General features: G+C 38.4%; 1 protein-coding gene across 9 annotated transcripts in view; it reads left to right on the top strand.

Annotated features, from left to right (window-relative positions):
• Nucleotides 1-14,042, top strand: part of NEK11 (NIMA related kinase 11) — a 318,233-nt gene that overhangs the window by 36,870 nt on the left and 267,321 nt on the right. For 2 of the 9 annotated variants that reach the window (XM_017862324.1, XM_017862323.1), the window contains one exon: nucleotides 4,110-4,305. The exons of the other annotated variants lie outside the window; for them this stretch is intronic. The gene's annotated coding sequence lies outside the window, so the exon portion shown is untranslated. The remainder of the gene's footprint in view (nucleotides 1-4,109; nucleotides 4,306-14,042) is intronic. 9 annotated transcript variants of the gene reach the window in all.

The following is a 14,042-nucleotide window of genomic DNA, read 5'->3' as shown; positions in this document are numbered from 1 at the left end:
AGGACAACACTCATATAGGATTAGGGCCCACTCTGCTGGCCTAATTTTAACTTAATCGACTCTATCAAGACCTTATCTCCAAATACAGTTACATTCTGAGGCACTGGGGGTTGACACCAACATATGAATTTTAGGGGAACACAATTCAATCCATAATAAGGATAATAAAAGTGTTCTAAAATTAGACAGTGTTGATGGTTGCAGACCTCTGGGTATATACTAAAAACTACTGAATTGTACACTCGAAAAGAGTGAATTTAATGGTACGTGAATTATGTCTCAATAAAACTGTTGGGAACAAAAAATAAAAACTAAATTGAACATGTGATCTTCATGGACATGAAGGCTCTTGCCTTCAAAGAGCTTATGGACCAGTCAGGCAAACAAGAATGTAAATAGGCATTTTCAACCCCTTGCAGGGCATGCTAGATGGAGATGCACTTATTCTATTTTTATAGAGTAGAGAAGACATTCTGGAAGAGTGAACACTGGAGCCAAACTTACAGAATGAATATAAATCTGGCCGAGAAAGGGTAGAGACAGAGTGTCCCAGACAGCAGAAACAGCATAAGTGAAGGCACAAAGGCATGAAAACCTGGGCATATACAGGAAGGAACTTTACAACATAGTTATCATGCCCTTGCTAGTCTGATTTCTCTTGTTATTGTTGAAATTTAAACGCTGGCTAAAGATTACATTAATAATGAGTAGAAAGAGCTTTGGTCTTAAAGTCAGACCTCCTGTATTTATATCTCAGTCTTTCCACTTACTTTGGACAATTACCTAGACTACCAGTCTCAGTTTTCTTCTCTGTAAAATGGGGAAAATAAGGATGACTCTATATGGTTTTAAGTCTTAAATGAATGACAAGGAAAACGTTCCTAGCACATTTTCACAAGTTATTCCTTGAAATACATTAGCTCTGTCGATCTCCTTGTTTCTCTGACTCTTCCTTGGATAAGTTGGTTTTAAGACCTCTCAACATCTTAAAATCATTCCTTGAACTAACTTTGGTGACAATATTCCCCTTGAAATGAGGCCTGAACACCAGGGATATGATGGAACCAAGTGTAATGATACTAAAATCTTTCATACATTTCAAAATCAGCCTGGAATATTGGCTCTTTTAGCAGCCACATACTGTTTCATATTGAATTGGGGTGATGGGGGAAGAAGTATTCCCCTTCCCACACACTCTCCCCAGAGTTTTTATAGATGAGCCATTCTGCTCTTAAGCCAGGTGTCACTCATCTTAGATTTGAGGATTTGATTCTCCTGACTCTAACTATAAACTTCAGATTTTAGTTTGCAAAATTTAGTTTTGTTGATTTCCAGCTCATGTTTCAGCTTCTTTAATCATTTTGAAAAGTTCACTTTCCCTTATGTCTGTTGATTATGCTGTCTGGCTTTGTGTCTTCTACAAACTTGGTAAATGTATCTTTTTAGATTTTCGTCCAAGTCATTAATAAAATGTAGGTGAGGATACTGTTAGGGATCTCAATGGCATTAGGAAGTACCAGGTGAAAAATGACCTGAGACACAAGACTCCAGCATATTTGGTCTACTTGTTCGACGAGCCATGAATCCACATGAAGACTGCATTTCTCCCACATGAAAAGGATATAACAGACTCTTCTCTTTGACATGTTAACATGGTTTTATCAGATGGGCTGAAGTCATAATATACCACAACTAATTGCTTCTCTGTGATCTACCAATCAACCCTCCACAGAAAGAAATCAGGTTAATTTGGCATGTTCTCCATAAGCCCATGTGGGCTCCTGCTGGCCGCTGCTTTATATTTTAAACTTTCACAAGCCACCTATTTAATCATGAGTTCTTCAATATTGCCAGCAATTTGTGTCAGGATTATTGCTGTACAATTTTGAAAATACTTTTCATAAAATTGGAACATGGGCCTTGGGGATGGGGAGGGCAGGAAGTCGCCTCTCCCCTTTTTTCCAGATTATTCAGACTATCAACCTTGTGCAGAGATGTATTTTTGAGGTGTGTTCTTGGTGTGAAGCTCATTGGACTTTGACATCATAAACTCAGAAGGCAGCATCCCATAGTGGTGTGATAGTGAGATGCCCAGGATTTGGAAGTGGGGGCCAGGTGCGGTGGCTCATGCCTGTAATCCCAGAACTTTGAGAGGCCAAGGCAGGCTGTTCACTTGAGGTTAGAAGTTCAAGACCAGCCTTGCCAACATGGTAAAACTCCATATCTACTAAAAATAAATAAATACAAAAATTAACCAGGCATGTTGGCGCATGCTTGTAATCCCAGCTGTTTGGGAGGGTGAGGCAGGAATCACTTGAACTCAGGAGGCAGAGGTTGCAGTAAGCCAAGATCACACCACCACACTCTAGCCTGGGCAACAGAGCGAGACTTGTCTCAAAAAAAAAAAAAAGAGGATTTACAAGTGGGATCCCAGTTTCATTATTATTGAGTGTGGTTTGTCACTTAACAGACTCTGTGTCTGAATCTCTCTGTATCTTAGTTTCTTTATTTCAAGAGGATTTTAATAATTTCCTAGCACAGTACATGGTGCCAAATAACTGTCTCACGTATAGCACTTACTATTGCCATAATCATCACCAGTATCACTATTTTAGTGGGTAGAGGTTTTCTTATGATTATCTCATATCTTGGTCTTTGATTACCTCTTTAGAATATTGATTTCATCCTTTTAAGGTGCATGACGGTTTCTTATAGCTTTTAGTTATTTGTCTGTGCTCTCCCACTGGATTGCAAAGTCCCTGAAGGCACAGGCTGTGCCTGTGACAAGTAAAGTACGTTCCACAGATCAGGTGCCCCGTACATGTGTACTGAATTTAGAAACTGGAATTAAGGTAATAGTTGAGAAGCTTTTCTTGTTAGACATCAAAGTGCATTATTTCATATGTAAGTTGGAATTTTGTTTCTGAATGAATTTTATTTAATAGAACCACTGATGTTCTCGTTGGGAAACATCTTCACTGTTATGTGACTAAAATTAAAACTAGCTTATGACACTCAGGATCTAAAGATTGAAATACCCCTTGTAATAGGCAAGAATTGTATCTATTACATTACCATCAATAACAGCAATAGTATTAATAGTGATAATAAAAATACCTTTCAAGAAGTTTGGAATTAAATTTGAAGCTCAATCATAGCAATAATTTCTGGCCAGCATATTTGTGTTCTTTTCCCTATTTGTGTTCTGTGCTTGCTGTTCTTAATTTTTTGTTGTATTATATAAGTTATGTCAAATTGTCTGTGAAATGAGGCTGAGTATAAATACATTAAGGTAATAAATTATGTAATAAGAAATGTTCAAAGGGTCATTGGGCAGCTGTACTTTATCATTACTGGGAACAGAACAAGAAGAAACCAGTGCAAACTATAGTTTAAATAATTTGGGTTAAAATGTAAGGAAGGTTTCCTTCATAGTATTTTAAAACGGACGGTTTTGGGGTCACATCAGTGTTGGCTGTGGAATATCCTCAGGAGGGCATGTAATCCACTCTTGCAGCCTCTCTGAGTTCCAGTGTTCTCATCTGTAAGGTGATGGAGCTGGACTAGCAGCTGTTCCCAGTTCTTTGTTTTCAAATGAGATTTCAAGGTTGCTGGGAAGGAGGGAGGGGTGAGTAGATTGGGGAGTAGAGGGGGACACATTCCCTGTCTGTTGGTCTGCTCTTCAAATCCACCCTCTGCCCCAAGCCTCTAGAGAAACACTGGGGCTCTTCAACACTTTTAGCCCTGGCAGTCTTCTGGACCCCTACCTGCTCTCAACCTTGCTGCTCAAAGTATGGTCCCTGGACAAGCAGCTGCAGCCATCACCTGGGACCTGAGAAATGTAGGCTCTTAGGCCCCACTGTAGAGCTGCTGAACCAGAAGCAGAATTTGAACAGATCCTGTGGTGATTTGTGTGCACAAAAAAATTCAAGAAGCACTGCTCTAAGACGCTGTGTCCCTTCTTTGAGACTTATTATGACACTTTTTGATTCTAATAATATTTTCCTTTGATCATATTAACATGAAAACATTTTGATTTATCCTCAAATTCCAGAATCTCTAGAAACAAAGCTCACAGAAAACCATGCTCAAGCCTCTTTTTCTTTTAGTGTCCCTTACTCAACATTATGACCTGAGGAGGATGTCTCTGCTGCCGAGCTCCTGTAGACAACCTGAGCAGGCGGGCGAAACCACAAAGCATCTCTGTGACTGCAGCAAGTGCTAAGCGTCCAAGGCACTTTATTTAGCCAGGCTCCCCTCCACCCTCCTGTCTCCAGAAAAGGAAGCCTGTGTAATCAAAGACAGGTGAGCCATGTCTCTCTCCCTGTCTCCCCCTCCTCTTACACAGTCCATGGTGACTTTGTGTCTGTTACAAATCAATGACTAAATCCATAAGCTGTCGTTCAGGGAAACTAGATCCTTCCTAGTAGTAGATTCTACTTTGAGCTCTCTTGGTAGGTTAAGCCCTGACTTTTAGGTGTACAAAAATAGACTTTTATTTGGGTATAAGCATAACTCAGCAAAAATGAAAGACCCAGAATCAGTTATTTAGACCCTCTAAGGGAAGTATGCTTATACAGGGTTTCGTTTTCTTCGCTTCCATCTCAAACTTAAATACAGTAACAACTTGCTTTGTCCTATAGTCAGAAAGTTGTAGCTCAAGCCCGCATATTACACTTGCCATGATGATGAAATAGAGACTGAAATTTAGAATTACAAACTTTTGCTATTTTGGCTATCTTACTGTTAAGACAGCCAATCTACTACTGTTATTAATAAGGTTCAGGAAATTTATATCATTAAAACTCTAGATTTTTTTATTTTTTATTTTTATTTTATTAAACAACTTCTTGCCTAGATCATAATTTAATTTTACTTTAAACAGTGTTTATCTTTTCTCATTTTTACCTAGTCAAGGAAATGGAGCTAATCAGCTTTTGTTGCTTCTTAAAACTCAATTTGTTTCTGTATCTTGATTTTATGGTCATCTGATTATCTCACTGAAATCTGCAATTCTTGTATTTTTCTGTAATGTTCAAAATACAAACCTGGAATGAATTATTCATTTGAATATTGCGTTTTGAATATTAGCCTAACACTGATTTTAAATTTGGAGCATATAATAATTGTAACAGAAGCTAACCAAATTATCTGTGGTAATTTTTTAATATCCTTATTAATATTGTTATGCTCCTTAATTTCCTTGCCTTCATAAGTAGAATCTTTGCTATAAGCTCAGAACTTTTCAAAGCGTAAGGGAGTGAATGAGTGATTTGCTGCCTAGAGTCTTATGTTATCAATATTTATTTTTGTTTTTAAGACATATTACTACTTTTCCATTGTTTAACAATTTAAAATCAAATGAATTTTGCTCAGTTGAACTTTTAAAAAGACTGGCTCTCAAACACAAAATTATACCTGCAGGGTTGTGGTACTTAGAACAACCTCAAAATGTAGACTTCACCACCTTGTTGGGAGAGTAAGTCCTGAGAAACGCTGCCTCCCTCTTCTGTATGATGTCTTTTCCCAAACCTCCCAATCTGTGGCGCTATAATTGGCAATATTCCTGGCTTCCGTCAATATTCCTGGCTTCCATGTGATTTCTGTAACTCTCAAATGATAATGAAGAACAGACATAGAGTCATTAGTGCCTCATTGAAAGCAAAACTATTATTCCAATCACAACGACAAGATTTTGTTTTGATTTTTTCTTTTACTTAAGTGCTAAGGAAGGGAAGAAAGCAGGTATCAGGAGTTTTGTTCTTTGAAAAATGAAAAATTTTAGACTGTCTTACTCATTAGACACGGAAGATCTCTATACTAACAGCAGAAAGGGAAAACCATTAAATCTGGAGACAAAAGTCCATTCTTCAGAATTGATGGTCTGTTTCCTCCTTCAAGAGGTAAATGGTGGCTCCATTGTAACTTGCTTCGTGACCTTGGATTAATTGTTTAATGTCCCAGGACTTCAATTGGTTGAGGTGCTTTGATTATCTGCTTTCAGAAGGTCTTGTCCAGCTTTAAAATTCTACAAATACATAAAATCCATTTCAAAACTGGAAAAGAAGCTGAAGATGGGGAACACATTAAGAAAATTGGGTAGCTTTGTGCTTCTCTTGGGCCACAGCATTACAATGGGTGTTATCATTTCTCTGAGATATTGTGAAACATCGGAGCAAAACCTTTTTTTCCAGGTAGGAATATCTGCCATTTTTTTGGTGTATGCTAATGTTATTATCAGCTTCTGTTGGTAATTCAGCTTCCAGATCAAAGCTATTCCAGCACGTATGTTAGCAAGCAAATTTTATAAACTTGCATTTTAGTACCTTTTCTCTCCTATCACTAGAGAACTATAGAAAAGGTATATTTATTACTGTTCATAAAGTGTACTTTCTTTTATTTTCTTTTTTGGCAAGAGAGAGTGAAAACCAAATATTTTAAGAATTCTTTTTTTCTTGGTCTTTTTCAACTCAGTATTTATTTTAAAATCTTTATATTTTTTGATTGGTGAATCATCCATTCCCCTTGCTTTACTGTTTTCTTTCTTGCCTCTCATTTTAGATTATCTTCTGTTTGCTATTATTACTTCTATATCATCACCTAAAGGAAGAAGTGTAACACTGGTGAAATTTTAATAATTTTGAATCCTGATGTTTTTAAATAACTTAAAATTTTTTATATAAAATAATTTTGAATTATGTTTTCAAATTAAACAAATATCATGTTGTTTTAGTTTTGAAATGTACTAATAACAATTTTAGTCATTTATCCCCAGTTTTTTTTGTCACAATGGGTTCATTTCTGTGTCGTTCACTGTAGTTCATTTTGTCATGATTTTTAAAAGATTCATATCAATGCTCAAATAGAAAAGAGCCAAGTTATACATGTTTTAAATTAGGAGACTCATTAACTGCTTTCTAAGTAAATAAGACATAACCCAGTTCTCAAAGGGCTTACCTTTCTTCTAATCTTTTTGTACAGCATAGCTATGCCTAAATAACTTTATCATTTGGGATTTTATAACCTTAAGCATTTACAAATAGTGGAATATTTACTGTACTACATTCTCTACCTCTGTTTCTAATCTCTTCTTTAAACATCTCCTCTTACTTCTTGTAGCAAAGTGTTAGTATCAGGAAATGGCTGATGCTATCGAATTGGCTTAAACCATAAGAAACTCTTACCCCCTAACAAGAAGTCTGGAGAGAGAGCACTTCCTGGGTGACTAATTCAGCGGCTCAGCAACATCATCAGGGACGTTGGTGCCTTCTGTCTTACCTCTCCATGCTTCTGCCAGTCATGTTAGGGTGGCTTACTTCATGACTCCAGCTGGCTACCATAGTTCAAGGAGTCACAAGCAGATGATCACATGCAGAGGCGGATGAAAGAAGAGTTTCCTCTCATACATCTCTTTTTGTCAGTGAGGAACATCTTTTCCAGACCAATTATGATTCACCGCAGGAACTAGGGAGAGGATCCTCCTTTCCAGAACATATTATGTTAGGGGTGTTGGGGGATGACTTTGTGTGGGGTAGGCAGTCATCAGTGTTTCTCACAATAATTAAGCCACAATATCCAATGACTTTGCCCATCTGTATAAATAAGAAAAATAGAATTGCTTGACCATTTGTCTCAGGGTGTAGGGGAGAAAGACAGGGACAAGGAGGAGTTACATATGATTTTAAAAGGGAAGTTAGAATTGACCCAGGGCATCCTTGGTGGTAAAGAGAATTTTAGAGAAGTAAACAAAAGAAGTTCCAGAAAGCTGTCTCCTCCATGAAGGGAATCCACTCATATTGTAGGTAAAAGAAGAGGGATGGGCAATTTTTTCTTCAGTCTTCTAGGAGACAGCCCCAGAAGCTTTTATAGCGGCTGTGATTTAGAAATGGGGGTAGGGGGAGGACATGACTGTCACGTTGTGAGTGCACAAATGCACAAGCTTTTCCAACACTGCCTGAACAAATGCAGACTTTTGTTGCTCCCCAGTTAATTAGCATGCACTCATGCATTTTTGTTTGGCTTGGCTAACAACTCTTTGGTCATGTGCTTGGGGAGGGGCTTTGTACAACAGAGCAGTCAGACATTTTATCTTCTCTCCACGTCACTTCCAAGAAGCCCTCTAGGGAAATGCAGGACATGGTCCATTTGGATGCCAGCTCTATTCTTGCATTAACACAGGAGATTCTCTGCAGAGAACTCCAGGGAGCACCAGCACTATTGCCAGCCTTGAGACATGCGCTCAAGTCATTTCTATTTTGCTTATTTATACAGATGGGAAAACTCATAGAATTCACATAGTGGTGATTAAATATTTTTTATTCATGCAATATTTGTCTTCAAACCACCTACTCCTAAAATTTTTGTTTATCCTCTCTGCTCCTTAAAGCTAAAAGGCAACTTACAATGATTTCTTACAGTACCAGCATTGAAACACTGCATGAAAGTTGTAACCACAGATGGAAATATAATCTAGACAGCAGCCAGAAATAGCATGTTTGCCAAACAAAAATATCTGAAATAATTTTATTCTTTTTTGTTCTTTATTAGCTGTATTATTAATTATTTGCCTGTTATCTGTATGTGATACTCTTACATGCTGCTAAAATATTTGTAAACAAAATCAGTCTTGAAAAGCATAGTAAATGGAATTTGTCTATAGGTTATAATTTGTTTGCAATTTCATTACTGAATATTCAAGCCACTTTATTTTACTTTGTCTAGGAATCTTTATATACTAGCCATCTTCAGGAGTATAGGGAAACCAGGCCAGAATTAAAAATGAGAGGAATTTCCTTTATTTTTATCCTGTGGAAGACAGTGTTGGGGTCCTGCCTGTATCCCCTGGGCACTTAACATTTTCTTATGCATGGACTCAGCCTCCAGCTGCCTGCCATGCAATTCTGCCTGAGTGCTCTTTCCAGCCACTAGGATTTCCTGTCCTCTGCCTAGGGAGAAGAGTGGAGGAATTAATACTTCCAGGGAGCAGTTTTAGCCAGTGGACAGTGGGAACTGGCAGATTAATATCCCAGCCCCATCACTCCTCACCCTTTGTGCAGGAGAACTCTGAGGTTAATGTTCTACGCTAGCTCCCAGAGTTTCTTAGAATTAAGCTCCAGTTGCTCTCAGTGGTAACTGTCTTGATGATATACCCTTTCATGGCTTCCTTCCCCTCCGGTCTCACTTCCCCACTTTCCTATTACTTCCCAAATTACTACTTGCATTCAAATCCTTGTCTCAAGGTTTCTTTCTAGGGGACCCAAATGAAGAGAGTCTTCCAGAGCAAAGCATGGCTTAATGGGAGGGTTTCTAACCCTGATTTTAAAGATCTTGCTATGTAAAGCTTCAATATTTTTTTTGGAAAAAATGGGGAATAAACAGGTGGAGAGGAAGGAAGAAAGAAAACAAGGAAGGAAGGAGAGGTTTATGAACCTGACAGTTTTACGTATCTCTTAAAAAATACTCCTCTTCCCTGTAACATTTTAATTCCACATTCCATAATGTATAGTGTGATTTTGTGTATGTGTATGTATGTGTTTAAGGAAAAATACACCATATATAAAATATTGTAATATATAATATAATGTATTAACTAGTTTTTTTAAAGAGTCATATGCTGATTAGCTTTCATAGTCTATTCAGGTAATACAAATACAGACACTCTTCTATTGGATATTAGACACTCTTATATTGATTTACAGGGCAAATAGTAAAGAATGATGAATTCATTTATTTTGCTGCTTGAGATCCACCCAGGGAAAAGGCAATGTAGCAAGTGTAAAGCAGTTTGCATTTGCAAAAGTGAACATCCTGAAACTCTAGTCCGTAGATTTTGCCTTTTCTTCTCTCCTCAAAGAAAGGTTAGGAATCCTCACTGCCCACCCCCAGCTCTATTTATCATTTATCATGAAGTTGTCCAACTATTTATATACTTGTTGGCCTCCCCATGGGACTGAGCTCTCTTGGAGAGCAGGAGTTTTATCTTTTTCATCTTTGTATCTCCAGCACATGGCATGGTATTTGTCACACAGAAGATAGTTAATAGACGGTAAAGTAACAGAAAGGTGAGATTTCCTTTCTCAAAGTCTTTGGCAGTTTGTTCCCCAGTTGCTGATGTCTGCCATGGGCACCTACAGTTTGCCATCCCTGCACTGCACCATGATGCCCTTTTAACCCGTGCTGTGTCCAAAGACTCTGCTACATGTTTGTGATCAGGGGTATGTAGAATGGACAAGATGAATTAGAGAGTTCTAACCCCGAATGAGCTAGGTCTACGAGTTTAATTGTTAAAAACAAAAGGCAGTGCATATTATGGCGTATGGTGATAACCCATAAAATAATTTTGTCTTTTAATGTGACACAGACAAAAATAATACTTTTGTTTTACCAAGGGAAGGGAAAACAACAGAAATAAAATGAAACTCCATCTGTAGTATACTTGCTACTAACCTCTACTCTTTTTTTTCTCCCCACCAGCTATTCCTTTAGGTACCTTTAGTTCCTGGCTTTTCCATTATTTTTATCAATGTGCCAACTTTTGAATAAACATTACTCTCTGCCATTATATATCTTTTTCATGCTCCTTTACTTTTGAAAGTTATATATCATATTAAAAGAGATGAAATAACTTTAAAACAGGATGTTTTCCACCATCAATTTCTATCTATCTGTAAATGGAGAAAGAATTACCGCAGCCTTAAATGCATTAGAAGAGTCTAAGGTGGAAATAAAAACGAACCAAATGAGCCAGACCTTTGGAGGTTTGGCTTTCATTGCCCCAAAGTGTTTACAGTGATTTGTGGTAACACCTGAAAGTACTTCTGTGATGCATAATTGCATTGGTCAGCACTCCCAGGTGCAGGTAAGAGCAGCCACCCTTTGCCAGTTTAAGCAGAAAAGGATTTGTTATAGAACACAGATAGTTCACAGCAGTGGTGGGAGGGCTGGGGGAGCAGGCTAGAGGGCAGAACATCACCAATGAAGTGACCTACTGCCCTTGAGCTCAGGGCTATGCTGTTTCTGATGATACGTGTATTTGCAAAATGGAGACCCTGTGCCGCGTTGTTTCTTGATGCAGCTCACACTCACGTCAGAGTGTTGGCTGGATGCAGCTGACTGACAGAACCTAGGTCACACATCAGCACCCAAGCTCAAGGGAGGCTGGGAGTCATAGGGTTGGTTTGTCTGTTTTTCTCTCTCCAGTGGAGGCAAGACTCACAGCCCAGGGATCTGCCACAATGTAAGGAAGCTGTCTAAAGTGGGCAGCCACAAATGACAAGTGTCTGCTACCATAATGTCTCATGAAAACAGCAGTAAGCAAATTGTGTAAGCTGTTTGGTCTCTACTATTAAATACATGTAGCAAAAAGATTGTAAGGAAATACACAGAAATGTTAATTCTGATGGTCTCTATGTTGGATTGTGGGTAATATTTTCCTTATGTTGTGTTTTCAAATTTTTCTATAATGAAACTATTTCCTTGTAAATTAGAAAAAAGAGACCTTCCCATTTAAGAAAGGCAGATAAAAATAATTCCTCCCTTCCTAGAGGGATGAAAAATCTTAAAACTCCTGATTATATTTGATAATCTCTCTTTGTAAAACAGGCAAATGATAAACACACACACACACACACACACACACAAAAGCAAAATCCAAAGCCAAAAAGTTACTCGTTTAAGTTGAAATGAAAATTTCCCGTGACTTAGGCGAAGTGGGTACAGTAGCTGCTGATCACATCAGGGTCACAGTTCTGAAAGCAGAAGGGCCTCAGACATACTTACCTCAACTTCACAGCATTCATCGGAATTGGAAGTTTTGAAAAACACAACCATACATGATATATACACACATTCATGCACATTTACCTGTTGTCTATCTTTCCCAGTAGACACAAAAGCAGAGACCTTAACTCCTCAGTGCGCACCACACTGTAGTCGTGTAGTAGGTATTTACTAGTTACCTGTAATGAATGTTAATAGTTAAATCAGAAAGGAAAGGACCGTTGTCTCTACTGCAAAGGTTTCCAGTTCTACCAGCTGACTGGCCCTCACTGAGATGGCTGTTGACTGCACGATGTCATCTCATTCTGCTGCTTCCCACGCCTTCCTGGGGTACCGGAGATTCTAGAGCTCTCTTAGGCCCATCTGTTTACACGCCCCTTGGAGAGTTTTTTGCAGCTCCTTACCCTTGCTGGACATAAGAAAATGTGGGTGTTCTGCAATCCTTTAAGCCCTACTTTGGAGGGAGAGCACAGGTCTCTTCCTCTCAGACCTTCCTACCCATCTCAGAGTTCTCTTTTTAGTTGCCTTTCTGGACCTGACAGCACAGCAACTATTTTCAAGGGCTCAGCAGTTCCTAATTTTTTTACCTGCCCTCTGACCCTGTCCCCTTCCCCTGATCTAGAGAAAGATCTCTTTCTCACCTGGCAGAAAAATGCTTACACACTCACTGTTCATATGTTCCTCCAGATCCTTTCTCTTTAGCCTTGGTCTTTTCTTTAAAACTCAAGACATGTGTTTGACTCATATTCTCTGTGGTGATGTCACCTTTTTCCTGAAGCAGTGTATGCTGCTGGTTGAATGGGGAAAATGTGAAAAGATATGTGAAAATTTGGAGAAAAATAGCCCTTCATTAATATCTCAAAGATATCATCTTCCCCATTTCTACAAAATGTAGGCCAATTTCAAGGGAATGAAATTAGCCATAGTTATCCCGAATCTCCAAAGTTATTCTCCAAAGTTTGTCAGTTTGCTGATTCTAGAAAGAAAGCATGTAACTTGGGAAGTTTGCAAAATGAGTACGTCTCCAAGGGATGCCTAATTTTGCTACTGGCATGAAATTTCTCCTGAGTTGAGGCTCTGATAAAATAAATGTCTGTCATGTTATTTAGGAGGGGTGACAGACTGGGAATCACTGAGCAAGTAACAAGCTGTCCCTGACTTGGTAAGTTTCCATGCTGTCTTTGGCTGATATGGATCTCGTATTAAGTGATATGCAATGAGAGTTTCCTCTGTCAGCTCAGTGATGTGATTTCCGGCAAGGAAGGTGAATGTCTCTGCATCATCTACGAGATGATTATAATAGATATCACCTGTCTTAATAGCCCTCCCTTCATCTGCTAAATTGTGGACAAATGGGTTATGCTTTATCATCAGGGTGCCAGATGGGGCTCAGGTAGTTACATTTTGTATGTAAAATCTCATGCTCTGCTGCATAATAGTTGGTGTTTGCAAGGAAAAATAAGTATCTTGAAGCTTTTTATGGCATTTGTTCCTTCACAGCAAGAGAATATTGCAAGTCTGTAAGACTTTATATTGTCAAGCTTAACCACTGTGACTTTTATAACTGCATGCTAGCTGGGGTACAGTAAATTACTGAAAAAGCTCTACGAAGATGTCATTGTGCTTCGCCTGCTGCTTTGTAATCTTCAGTAGTTACAAAAAAACATAGTCTTGTATGTCATTTCAAGCTTCTTTGGGTATACTAACAGTCTGAAATGCCACTCCTAATAACATTAGGTCATTTTAAACCAAATTCTTGATAGAACAGTCTTTACAGAATGTTACCAAGCAGGCATTTCTCTAGAATCTACTTCTTATTAAGTAGGAGCCTACTTAATAAGAAACTAATGTGTTCGAAACTAATGTGAAAACACCTGTTAGGGGAAGGAAGACAAGTGTTCCAGCTTTCTGTGTTGCAGTCACATTGAAAGACACCTGTTAATGTCATAGTAGAGTCCTTGTCTGTGAGGCTCCTGAGGCACAGCTGCCCTTTCTAATGCAAATTGGCCTCCTCTGTGGAAGCAGCTTATGCCTGCTGTTGGTGTCTTTTGGGGATGAGATGAGTTCAGAATGGGAAGACCATGGAGAACATTTAAAGTTAATAAAATATTAAAGGACTCAAATTTTAGGGGACTCAAATTTTAGGGGAAGTGACTTCCAGTAATGGTCATCTTGGATTAGAAGGTTTTCCTTATGAGATTTTTGGAGAATGTAAACTTAACCTAGCTTTTACTGCTCTGGGAAAAAAAAAAAAAAATAAAAGT

Source organism: Rhinopithecus bieti, unplaced genomic scaffold, assembly GCF_001698545.2.
Source record: "Rhinopithecus bieti isolate Rb0 unplaced genomic scaffold, ASM169854v2 scaffold_62793, whole genome shotgun sequence".
NCBI classification, from domain to species: Eukaryota; Metazoa; Chordata; class Mammalia; order Primates; family Cercopithecidae; genus Rhinopithecus; species Rhinopithecus bieti.
This window is presented reverse-complemented; position numbering and strand designations above follow the sequence as displayed.